We start from the raw sequence: 12,635 nt of genomic DNA, 5'->3' as shown, positions 1-12,635 counted from the left end.
CTGGAGAGCAGGGATCACATGTTCAGGTCCTGCATCGGATCTGATTGGTCCTTTCCAGGGTACCAGAAGGTCCTGAAAGCACACGGCTATTAAAAGCCCGCATGGCGGCTTGGCCATGCGCTAGTGTAGCATATTATGCTGTGTGTGTATGGTGATGGATGCATGGACTAGTGACTGACTTAAGAAACCCCTTCCCTCTGATAATACGAGTGGTGACCGAGTGTTGGTTAGTCAGCTCCAGATTGTGGCAAGCTACACGCCACTGTGCCTCCTGCAACGCCACCCGCTGGGCTTCCTGTGAAGCTAACAGGGCCAGCGTCTTTATATTATTTTCTGCCAAGCGACTCTGTCTGAACAGAGCTGCTCTTAGCATTCAGGTGACGTTTCCCCGAGCGCAGTACTTCACCTTTTGGTGCATCTGCCATTGTCCAGCAGCGGTGGACCCCAGGCGGCGAACGCACCTCTTTTTATATCTGGTGCGTTCTGCCGACCCTAACAACTGGACTGTGAAGGCCAGGTCATCTGGCGTAGCACCCCATCACTCTCCTTCTTGGTCAAATAGCCCTTACACAGCCTGGAGGTGTGTTTGGGGTCATTGTCCTGTTGAAAAATAAATGATGGTCCAACTAAATGCAAACCGGATGGAACAGCATGCCGCTGCAAGATGCTGTGGTAGCCATGCTGGTTCAGTATGCCTTTAATTTTGAATAAATCCCCAACAGTGTCACCAGCAAAGCACCCCCACACCATCACACCTTTTCCTCCATGCTTCACGGTGGGAACCAGGCATGTAGAGTCCATCCGTTCACCTTTTCTGCGTCGCACAAAGACACAGTGGTTGGAACCAAAGATCTCAAATTTGGACTCATCAGACCAAAGCACAGATTTCCACTGGTCTAATGTCCATTCCTTGTGTTCTTTAGCCCAAACAAGCCTCTTCTGCTTGTTGCCTGTCCTTAGCAGTGGTTTCCTAGCAGCTATTTTAACATGAAGGCCTGCTGCACAAAGTCTCCTCTTAACAGTTGTTGTAGAGATGTGTCTGCTGCTAGAACTCTGTGTGGCATTGACCTGGTCTCTAATCTGAGCTGCTGTTAACCTGTGATTTGTGAGGCTGGTGCCTCAGATGAACTTATCCTCTGCAGCATAGGTGACTCTTGGTCTTCCTTTCTTGGGGCGGTCCTCATGTGAGCCAGTTTCTTTGTAGCGCTTGATGGTTTTTGCCACTGCACTTGGGGACACGTTCAAAGTTTTCCTAATTTTTTGGACTGACTGACCTTCATTTCTTAAAGTAATGATGGCCATTCGTTTTTCTTTACTTAGAATTTGTATTATGGCAAGAAAAAAGCAGCTAACAATCTATTCAGTAGGACTATCAGCTGTGTATCCACCAGACTTCTGCACAACACAACTGACGGTCCCAACCCCATTTATAAGGCAAGAAATCCCACTTATTAAACCTGACAGGGCACACCTGTGAAGTGAAAACCATTGACGATCATCAAGAGAATGCCAAGAGTGTGCAAAGCAGTATTCAAAGCAAAAGCTGGCTACTTTGAAGAACCTAGAATATAAGAAATACAGTATTTTCAGTTGTTTCACACTTTTTTGTTAATTATATAATTCCACATGTGTTAATTCATAGTTTTGATGCCTTTAGAGTGAATCTGCAATTTTCATAGTCATGAAAATAAAGAAAACTGCACATTCTCTATCCCAAAGGCCTGAAGAATCCTCCCGTTGGCAGCCACTGGACGCTCCCCATCTACGCTCCCATTTTTGGCAAAAGTACCAGACTGCCACTCGCAGTCTCAACTGGACCTTAGGTCCCTGTCTGTTCCAGACGGTGTCCCCAGACTCCAACCAGAGATCCTCTTCCTGGCCTCTCCCTGAGAGTGCCCCCCAGAAGGCCACTTCCAACTTTCTTGTGTATATTCCAGACCAGTGAACTGTGTTTTGCCTGTTCTCACACTCCACTCCAACTGACTTGACTCCTCCCACACATGTTACCTAATCAGCTATATCCGATCCACATTTCTCTATATCTATGACGACTTATATTCTAACCCTACAGTGCCCCCTAGTGTCCCAATGTCCTAACTACATACCTATGCTGTCCCTACATTACTTTATTACTGAAACAACACATTTTACACATACATTAGTTAAAGAGAAAGGCACATAGCACCCCCTTTACACTGATGCACCAATAAAAATAGGGTGTGACTTTAAAAGTTCCTCCTTCACAACTGAAACAAGATGGGTCTGCTTATGTGTCACACACCACATGGCCAGCTAGGGTTGTTAAATGTTAAAATGACATTTCCCAGTGACTGCATTGTAGTGGATTAAAGCAAAGTTAAAGCTGAAAAATGCTTCAAAAATGCTGCGTCTGAACTAAACCCAAGTGGGGGAGGAACATTTCGGTCTGGTGGTAATTATTTTGCCTTACAGGCAAGTCATTAACCTGCAAAGGATGTACCTTAACATATTTCCCAGGAAAATCCGTTTTGGTGTGTTTTTTGTTGCACCGGGAAAAATGGCATGAATCTTGGAAAAAAATGTTTAAAGCTGTGACCTAGGAGTCAGGAATGCTTCCAGGGGCGATCCCCATGATGTCCCCGTGACATTTGAGCAGTGTTTCCATCATTTTCAGACGTTTCTAGACCTTAAAAGGACCCCCGGGGGATTGCGGCAAAAATGTTCCGGTCTCCCATAGACTTAGAGGGGTTGGACAAAATAATGGAAACACAATGTTTTGGCATCATAATCTTCGACCATGTTATAAACATGCAAACCGTAACATATGGTAATGTTTTGTAGTTGATTATTTGTGTTATGTGATAGGTGTATGTGAATTAACTGTTTGTTTTGCAGAATTGTAAGAACATTGATGAAAACCTGATACCAATGGCAGACCTCTCGGATTTTCAAAGAGGCCAAATTGTTAGTGCTCGTATGGCAGGCGCTAGTGTAACAGAAAGTGCCTGAATGCTTGGCGTGTCAAGAGGTACGGTCTCCAAAGTAATGACTGCGTTTGAAAGAAGGAAAAACATCCGCAGCAAAGCACAGGTCCAGCCGAAAGTCAAAGTTGAGTGAGAAAGACCGTCGGACTCTTAAGTGAATTGTGAGAGGATCGCAAGACCACAGCTCCGAAAATCACTGCTGAGCTCAATGAACACCTACAGAACCCAGTTTCCACGAGAAATGTTCATTGAGAGCTGCACAAATCTGGATTCCACGGAAGAGCTGCAATTCGAAAACCGCTGCTTCTCAATGACAAATGTTGCCAAGTGTTTAGAGTGGTGTAGAAACCTTCAGAATAGGTCCCTCGAGCAGTGGAAACGTGATATTCTCAGACGAATCATCGTTTACCCTATTTCCGACCTCCGCCTGAGTGTACATATGGAGACAGCCGAAAGAAGCATTCCATCCAGACTGCCTTCTCCCAACCGTAAAACATGGCGGAGGTTCTGTGATGATCTGGGGTGCTATTTCGTGGAGATCCGCCAGGCCAATGATATCCCTTCATGGAAGAATTAACAGCCGCGATTATTTAGGCATTTTGGGCGACCAAGTGCATCCTATGGTTCAATAATTACACGACAAGAAAAAAACGAAAGAAACGTCCAATAAAATTAATATATCATTTATTGAAATACAGAAAAATCATTAAGATAAAAGGGGGGTGGGAACAAATACCAAAAGAAGGGCAACACTGGGGATCACATATTACAGCACATAATATGACTTTATATAATATAAGCACTGAAAAAATGCTTTAGACTAAGCAAAGGATAATTAGTGCACTGGTAAGTATTTACATATAATGTGCAAACATGTATAAAGTGCTTGTGCAAAAAAATAGGAAAAAATTCCATTATGTGCAAAGAAGCAATATTTATACAAAGTGCAAAATTGCAAAAATAAAATAAAATGGAACACAAGGAAATAGGTTTTTTAAGCAAAGCTGCAAGTGCAAATGTAAACTGCGCTCAGAAAAGTAACACAGAAGTGCAATCATGTGTAACTAACATGTGTTATTGCCAGAAAAATATGCAGTATATGCGGAATAGCAACTAGTATAATAGAAATCCGACATGCCCAGTAAATAGAAATATGTGCACAATGGCAAAAAAGACAAAAAAGCATGTCCAACAATATGCTTAGTTACTTACCCAGCAAGGCAGACGCCGAAACGCGCGTCGGGTTCGGGCGCATCCTGGGGATCCCGCTCTTACAAGGCACAAGGTATTGGGCACATTACTGGACATGCTTATTTATGGTCTGAAACTTATATATGCTATATCTATCATTGAGTCAATATCCATAGTATTAGACATGTCCGTTTCGGATTAAGTGAACCCTTGCTGGGTACTATACATGCTGCTGCACTTCTGTGTTACTTTTCTGAGCGCAGTTTACATTTGCACTTGCAGCTTTGTTAAAAAAACCTATTTCCTTGTGTTTCCATTTTCTTTTATTTTTGCAATTTTGCACTTTGTATAAATATTGCTTTTTTGCACAAGCCCTTTATGCATGTTTTCACATTATATGTAAATACTTACCAGTACACTAATTATCCTTTGCTCAGTCTAAAGCATTTTTCAGTGCTTATATCATATTATATAAAGTCATATTATGTGCTGTGATATGTGATCCCCAGTGTTGCCCTTCTTTTGGTACTTGTTCCCACCCCCCTTTTTTCTTAGTGATTTTTCTGTATGTCAATAAATGATATATTAATTTTATTGGACGTTTCTTTCGTTTTTTTCTCATCGTGTAATTATTTAATTTCCGATCGTCCTCTATTGTTTAAAATTAGTGCATTATTCAGGTTATTTTTTATTTACATTTCCATATTAATGCAAATTTTCTATTTTTGATATGCACTTTTTTTTTTCTTTTCAAATAATTTTATTGGTTTTCAGTAATTAAACAGGGTAAGGGAAGGAAGAGGGGAAAGGGAATGGGAGGTAAAGAACCTTGCACAGGTACGGAAAAAAATTAAAACTAGAGAACCCACAAATGATATGCACTTTTGACCTTGGTATTTTCTGACTTAATCCTATGGTTCAAGCACTGTTCCTGGAGGGGAATGCCATCTTTCAGGATGATAATGCACCAATTCATACAGCTAGAATCATTAAGCATGGCACGAGGAACATTGTAATGAAGTTGAGCATCTCATCTGGCTGCCACAATCTCCAGACCTCAACATTATTGATCATTTATGGCCAATTTTAGAGATTCAAGTTAGACGTCGATTTCCGCCGCCATCATCGCTCAAAGAACTGGAGGGTGTTTTAACTGAAGAATGGGCAACAATTCCTTCGGAAACAATTCACACCTTGTATGAATCCATACCTTGGATAATTGAGGCTGTAATCACCGCAAAAGGTGGACCTACACCATATTAAAATAACTTTAGTTGATGTTTCCATTATTTTGTCCAACCCCTGTACATTGGGCTTGTTGTTCTGTCCGAGTAATATACAGTAATTTGCTCAACCCGAACACGCGAGCATTTTAGTGCTCGCTCATCACTAGTGCCAAGTCCTGCTGGAGAATGAAATTTCCATCTCCAAACTTGTCATCAGAGAGAAGAATGAAGTGCTCTAAAATTTCCTGGTAGATGGCTGTGCTGACTTTCGTTTTGATAAAACATAGTGGACCTACACCAGCAGATGACATGGCTCCTGAAACCATCATTGATTGTGGATACTTCGCACTAGACCTTGGAAATCAATGTCCCAGAGTCTGGAGGAAGAGTGTAGAGACAATCAAGGCTGCTTTAGGTCTATTGAAGAGCTGAAATAAATTAACTTTTAGATGATATTCTATTTTTGTGAGAAGCACCTGTATGATTGGGGTTATTGTCCTGCTGGAAGACCCATGACGTAGGATGCAAACCCAGATTCCTGACACTACATTACGACCCAAAATATTTGCAAATCTTCACATTTCATGATGTATTGTAGGTAGTAAAATGTTAATATTAAATTTGAATTTTTTTTGCAATTGAAAGCAATGCAAACATACAAAAACCACTATGTATCCAAGGTGTGGAGAATTTTTTTATCTTACTTATTTTGCCTTCTATACCATTATAGCATATGACAGGTATCTAGTCAGGGATTAATGCCTTATAAATTCTTAGCCTTGCTGCTGCTTTTTTTCTATGGACTCATTGACCTATTCAAGTTTTTTATGATGTGCTGTCCTCAGAAATTCATCAAAGCAGTAAAAAATTTAGTGATTTAAAGGGAATCTGTCACCCTTTTTTTTGACTATGAGCTGCCGCCACTGACATAAGGGGCTTATCTACAGCATTCTGTAGATAAGCCCTCGATGTAACCTGAAAGATAAGAAAAGAGTTAGATTATACTCACTCCGGCGTTCGGTCCGGCGCCTCCCATCTTCATACGATGCTCTTATTTTCTTCCCATCGCAGCTCCTGCGCAGGCGCACTGCTCTGACCTGTTGAGGGTAGGCGCCAGGAGATGTCCAGCGCCTGCGCACTGCAGCATTCTGCTCTGCCCTCAACAGGGCAGAGCAGTGTGCCTGCGCCAGAGCCACGACAGGAAGGAAAGAAGAGGACGTCACCGTTAGAAGATGGGAGGCACTGGACCGAAACACCCATTGGACCAAGACTGGACCACCCCCCGGTGAATATAACTCTTTATTCTCATCTTTCAGGTTACATCAGGGGCTTATCTACAGCATTACAGAATGCTGTAGATAAGCCCCTGATGTCAGTGGCAGCAGCTCATAGTCGAAAGAAAGGGTGACAGATTCCCTTTAATGTGTCCATTAAGTTTCTCTCTACCATCTGTAGAGGTAATGGGACAATTTATGCTACTGGAATTAACACTTTTTAACTCTTGAGTGCTTTGTTTCCATCTATTTCTGGGTGTTTCTTGATGTTGGGAGTCATTGTCCTGCTGGAACACCTATGAGCTAGGATGCAAAACCATCTTTCAGACTCTGGGCACTACATTGCAACCTAAATCCTTTGAGAATCTTCATATTTCATGATGCCTTGCACAAAGTCAAGGCATCCAGGGCCAGAGACAGCAAAACACCTACCTTTCTTTGAACCTTCACCCTATCTAAACTGTAACTGTGTTTGTTTATTTTTAGGCCTCATTCCACGAACAGTGACCAGTAGAACCATGTGTTTTACTTAAACAATAACAAAAAACAACTATCTTGGTCTCAAGGTGTGGAGGAGCATTTTTCTTTCTCTTATTCATTTTGCCTTATATACAAGTCATTATCCTGGAACAAATGTTTCTTAACATGTTTTTTCCAGTAAAATCCATTTTATCTTCAGTTTTGAATGTTTTATCGTCAGGCCGCAATACTCTGACAACATTGTTCCCAGCACTGACCTGGGATTCATATGCTTCCAGGGATCTTCCCCATGCTGTTCCCATGCTATTTCAGGACAATTTCCATCGATTTGAGCAATTTTTAGACCCCTCCAGTCCTCCGGGGGAGATGGGGATTTTTGTGTACTCACTGTAAAATCCTTTTCTCTGACCCACTCATTGGGGGACAAAGGACCATGAGTGGTGTTATGGTGCTGCCAATAGGAGGCTAGCAGTAGTATATACAAAAAGATTAGCACCTCCTCTGCAATATACACCCACACACTGGCCCCAGTCGAACCAGTTCAGTAACAAAGCAGTAGTAGATTATGAACATCATACGAAGGTATAAAACATCAAAACAAACCATACTCAAAACTTCAGGCTAACAGGGTGAGTGCTGTGTCTCCCAATGAGTGGCTCGGAGAAAAGCATTTTATGATGAGTACACAAAAATCCATTTCTTCATCACCACATTGGGGGACACAGGACTATGGGACATCCTAAAGCAGTCCCTGGGTGGGGAAAAAACATAACCAAACAGGCCTCATTCACCAGCTGACTAGAGATGCGCTACAGCTGCCTGCAAGATCCTTCTTCCCAGGCTTGTATCTGTAGAGGTCTGAGTGTGAATGTTGTAGTGTTTCGAAAAGGTGTGCAGATTGGACCAAGTCGCAGCCTTGCAAATCTGTTCCGCTGACGCCTGGTGCCGAATGGCTCAGGACGCACCCACCGACTGAGTGAAGTGTGCCTTTATCCCCGCTGGGATAGGTTTGCCTCTGACACAGTAGGACTCAATAGGCGAGCGTATCCACCTGGCTATTGTGGACTTTGAAGCGGTCAGTCCCTTCCTGTGACCTTCACGAACGAATAAAGCGTCCAATTTTCGGAAAGACGCCGTCTGGGAGATGCACCTTCTAAGAGCCCTCACTAGGTCCAGTGTGGAGAGCCCTTTCAAAACGATGGCAGGACAATGTCCTCATTAAGGTGAAAGGAAGAGATCACCTTCGGCAAGAAAGACGGGAACAATCGAAGAACCACCTTGTCCTTAGGAAAGAAGCTCAACAGGAAAGAGTGGCTATCTCCGATACCCGCCTGATGTCACCACAACCAGGAAGGCGATCTTTCACGAAAGGGGAGTCAGATGTCCTGCAGCAGCTCAAACTGAGCCTCCTGTGAACATCCAGGACTAAATGAAGGTCTCAGGTGTCCAACAGCCTTCCATAGGGGGACTGAAGAAACTCCAAAATGGTCCGGATAGAAAAGTTGAGAGGGTATCGGCCGTGTTCCCTGCACCATGCGAAAAAGGTTTTCCAGGTGCGATGATGGATGCATGCCGATGCAGGTTTCTGAGCACTAATCATAGTGGAAACCACTTCTTGGTAGAACCCAGCTTGGGTTAGGACCCAGGATTCAACGGCCAGGCTGTTAAACACAGGGCCTCTGAGTTCTTGTGGCAAATCGGGCCCTGGGAAAGATCTGGTCAATCCGGTAGTTGCCAGAGAACATCGGTGGCGAGCTGTACCAACTCCATGTACCACGCCCGGCGAGGCCAGTCTGGGGCAATTAGTATAACCGGGATCCTTTCCATCTTGATCTTCCTGATAAACCTCGGAAGTTATGGAAGTGGGGGGAACATGTAAGGCTGACGAAATTGACGCCACGGAAGGACCGGCGCATTCACCCCAATGGCCTCTGGATCCCAGGACCGGGCTACGAACTCGGGCACTTTGGCGTTTAGCCTTGATGCTATGAAATCCACATCCGGAGTCCCCCAGCGCTGTAAATCTGCGGGTAGACCTCCAGATGAAGAGACCACTCCCCCAAGGCGCTCCCGGGATGTGAACCGCTGAGATGACTGACCGGTTAAACTCGGCCCAGCGAAGAATGTGCTCCACCTCACGCATTGCCACTCTGCTGCGAGTGCTCCCTTGATGGTTGATGTAAGCCACAGCCATGGCATCCAACTGTATACGGATGGGGCGACACGCCAGGTGATGGAACCGCCACAGGGACAACCGGATGGCCCGTATTTCCAGAACGTTGATTGGAAGCGACCAGCACCCCTGGGCGGTTTGACGGAAGGCTGCCCCCAAGCCGAGACTGGCATCGTGTGGTGACCACTATCTATTGATCTGGGAGAAGGATCTCCCCTGAGAGAGGACGGTAGTGTCCACCACCTGTGCGCCCATCTTGACCCGTGGAGACAAGCGGCACAGATGGTCGAGTGAGAACGGGTTCCTGTCCCAGGCCAACAGTTCAATCCACAGAGGACGGAGGTGTAACTGGGCAAAGGGAACAGCTTCCATCGCTGCCACCATTCTTCCGAGGACCCGCATTCTGAACTGGATCAAAAGATGAAATGGGTGACAAAGTGCCCAGACTCCTTGTTAACCCCTTCATGACCAAGCCTATTTTGACCTTAATGACCAGGCCATTTTTTGCAATTCTGACCAGTATCCCTTTATGAGGTAATAACTCAGGAACGCTTCAACGGATCCTAGCGATTCTGAGAATGTTTTTTCCTGACATATTGGGCTTCATGTTAGTGGTAAATTTAGATTGATAATTTTTGCGTTTGTCAAAAAATCAGAAATTTGGCGAAAATTTTGCAATTTTCAAATTTTGAATTTTTATTCTGTTAAACCAGAGAGTTATGTGACACAAAATAGTTACTAAATAACATTTCCCACATGTATACTTTACATCAGCACAATTTTGTAAACAAAATATTTTTTTGTTAGGAAGTTATAAGGGTTAAAAGTTGACCAGCGATTTCTCATTTTTACAATAAAATTTACAAAACCATTTTTTTTTAGGGACCACCTCACATTTGAAGTCACTTTGAGGGGTCTATATGGCAGAAAATACACAAAAGTTACACCATTCTAAAAACTGCACCCCTCAAGCTACTCAAAACTACATTCAAGAAGATTATTAACCCTTCAGGTGTTTCACAGGAACTAAAGCAATGTGGAAAGAAAAAATGGACATTTTAATTTTTCCAACAAAAATTTTCTTTTAGCATCAATTTTTTCATTTTCACATGGGAAACAGGATAAAATGGATCCTAAAATTTGTTGGGCAATTTCTCCTGAGTACAACGATACCCCATATGTGGTCATAAACCACTGTTTGGGCGCAAGGCAGGGCTCAGAAGGGAAGGAGCGCCATTTGACTTTTCGAATGGAAAATATGGTGGAATATTTAGTGGTTGCCATGTCGCGTTTGGAGAGCCCCTGTGTGCATAAACATTGGAGCTCCTCCACAATTGACCCCATTTTGGAAGCTAGACCCCCCAAGGAACTTATCTAGATGCATATAGATCACTTTGAACCCCTGGGTACTTCACAAATTGATCTGTAAAAAAAAATACTTTTTTTTCACAAAAATTTTCTTTTAGCCTCAGTTTTTTCATTTTCACATGGGCAACAGGATAAAATGGATCCTGACATTTGTTGGACAATTTCTCCTGCGTACACCGATACCTCATATGTGGTCATAAACCACTGTTTGGGTGCACGGCAGGGCCCGGAAAGGCAAGGAGCACCATTTGACTTTTTGAATGGAAAATTAGCTCCAATCGCTATCGGACACCATGTCGCGTTTGGAGAACCCCTGTGCACCTAAACATTGGAGCTCCCCCACAAATGACCCCATTTTGGAAACTAGACTCCCTAAGGAACTTATCTAGATGTGTGGTGAGCACTTTGAACCCCCAAGTGCTTCACAAAAGTTTATAACACAGAGCAGTGAAAATAAAAAAAAAAAATTTTTTCCACAAAAATTATTTTTAGCACACTATTTTTAATTTTCACAAGGCTAACAGGAGAAATTGGACCACAAATCTTGTTGTCCAGTTTGTCCTGAGTACGCTGGTACCCCATATGTGGGGGGGAACCACTGTTTGGGCACACGGCAGGGCTCAGAAGGGAAGGAGCGCCATTTGACTTTTTGAAATGCAAATTACTTCCAATCGTTAGCGGACACCATGTCGTGTTTGGAGAGCCTCTCTGTGCCTAAACATTGGAGCTCCCCACAAATGACCCCATTTTGGAAACTAGACCCCCTAAGGAACTTATCTAGATGTGTGGTGAGCACCTTGAAGCCCCAAGCGCTTCACAAAAGTTTATAACGCAGAGCCGTGAAAATAAAAAATATTTTTTTTCCTCAAATACATGATTTTTAGCCAGCAATTTTTTTTTTCACAAGGGTAGCAGGATAAATTGGACCTCAAAAGTTGTTGTACAGTTTGTCCTGAGTACGCCGGTGCCCCATATATGGGGGGGGGACTATTGTTTGGGCACACATAAGGGCTCAGAATGGAAGTAGTGGCGTTTTGAAATGCAGACTTTGATGGAATGGTCTGCGGTCGTCGTTACGTTTGCAGAGCCCCTGATGTGCCTAAACAATAGAAACCCCCCACAAGTGACCCCATTTTGGAAACTAGACCTCCCAAGTAACTTATCTAGATGCCTGGTGAGCACTTTGGACCCCCAATTGCTTCACAGAAGTTTATAACGCAGAGACGTGAAAATAAAAAAAAATTGTTTTTCCACAAATATATTTTTTTAGCCCCCAATTTTTTATTTTCCCAAGGGTACCAGGAGAAATTAGACCCCCAAAGTTGTTGTGCAATTTTTCCTGAGTACGCTGATACCCCATATGTTGGGGTAAACCACTGTTTGGGCACACGTCGGGGCTTGGAAGGGAGGGAGCACCGTTTAACTTTTTGAACGCAAAATTGGCTGGAATCAATGGTTGCACCATGTCGCGTTTGGAGACCCCCTGATGTGCCTAAACAGTGGAAACCCCTCAATTCTAACTCCAGCCCTAACCGCAACACACCCCTAACCACAGCCCTAACCCCAACACATCCCTAACCCTAATCCCAACCCTAACCATAACCCTAACCTCAACATACCCCTAACCCTATCCGTAACCCTAATCCCAACCCTAACCACAAGTCTAACCCTAATTCCAACCCTAACCCTAATTCCAACCCTAACCCTCTTTCCAACCCTAACCCTAACGGAAAAACAAAAATATTTTCTTTATTTTATTAGTTGTGCCTACCTATGGGGGTGATAATCGGGGGGGGGGGGGTTATTTACTTTTTCTTTCATTTTGATCACTGTGAGAGTGATCAAAATGAAAGAATGGAATCTGCAGCCGGCAGATTCAGGCGGGCGCACTGCGCATGCGCCCGCCATTTTCCAAGATGGCGGCGCCCATCATCCGGACCCGAGGGACACCGGGAGGGAC

This window comes from Dendrobates tinctorius, unplaced genomic scaffold, assembly GCF_039654945.1.
Source record: "Dendrobates tinctorius isolate UK_male_01 unplaced genomic scaffold, ASM3965494v1 ptg000007l, whole genome shotgun sequence".
NCBI classification, from domain to species: Eukaryota; Metazoa; Chordata; class Amphibia; order Anura; family Dendrobatidae; genus Dendrobates; species Dendrobates tinctorius.
This window is presented reverse-complemented; position numbering follows the sequence as displayed.